The sequence below is a fragment of the Etheostoma spectabile genome, chromosome 1, assembly GCF_008692095.1.
Source record: "Etheostoma spectabile isolate EspeVRDwgs_2016 chromosome 1, UIUC_Espe_1.0, whole genome shotgun sequence".
In the NCBI taxonomy this organism is placed as follows: Eukaryota; Metazoa; Chordata; class Actinopteri; order Perciformes; family Percidae; genus Etheostoma; species Etheostoma spectabile.
Genome location: NC_045733.1, coordinates 29,287,577 through 29,288,771, shown reverse-complemented (window position 1 = coordinate 29,288,771; position 1,195 = coordinate 29,287,577).

The window sequence follows — 1,195 nt, the reverse complement described above, 5'->3', positions numbered from 1 at the left end:
GTGTGTGTGTGTGTGTGTGTGTGTGAGAAAGGGCCCTAGCTGAGCCCTGCATAAACAAGGCTGGACACGGTTCCTGCACTATAGGCCTCTGATGATTAATCGAAGATCAACAACAAAACGACAGAACATTTAGCTTTTTTCACTTATCTTCTTTCACGTGGAGGGAAAAAAAAACAAGGCCGGGTGCAAGAGTTCAGTGGTTATGTTGTAATGAATGAACATAACCAAAGAAAACACTGCTGACCTTCAGATTCTGTGGATTTCCTTTGAAATGTTTTAGGGAAAGTTGATAGTGGGAGATTTTTCTGATGCTGTATTTCAAACCAGTGTTCTTTTGCCACATCAACCGAGCCTACTGTTGCATTTGGACTGTATGGAAATATCTGAGATGCCCTTTATAACATCACACTGTACAGTAGATGATTTTTAAGCCAGAAGCTGAAATCCTTTCACACGCATTATTCTAGTGTGCTGTTTCAGCCAGCTATCATGTTGAAGTGCAGTCAGAAACTATTAAGCACATTTTGAATTATTATGTCGCCGTCCTCAAGCGCATTTAATCAGGAATGAAACAGAAACAATGATAATAGAGTACTAAATTATAGCTTTTTCTATTTGATCGTTAACATCAAATTACCACTACTACAGCCTTTTTATAGACAGAGTCCCAATTTTTGATCAATGTAGCAGGACACTGATCCCAAACATACAAACAAGCCAACAACAGTCTTCAGTGTTCTGGACTGTCTCATCTCCATCCATCCAATCCAACTGTTCATCATCAGGGAAGATGCAGCGTCTGCAAGTGTCAACAAATGAAATGACACCAATTATGACATTTTATATAAGTGTGTCTTATTACATCTGATTACTTTTTGTCCACTAAAATCAGGGGATTATGTATAAAATGAAATGCAATTGATACACTACTAATCTAATAATAATATTAATAATAATAAGTTTATTTGATATAGCCCTTTTTATAGTGCCTAAGTGCTTCAAACGAGTCACATGAATAGTTGTTAAAATACAGTAGGAGCCAACAGAAAATGAACAAGCAAAAATAAATATAATGCCAATGGAAATAAAATGAGAGATTAAAAACTTAAAACCCAAAGTTACAAACATGAGTATGAGTGTCCTTGCCACTTGCCAGGACACTCTTGTAAAGGAGATTTTTAATCTCAAGGAGTTT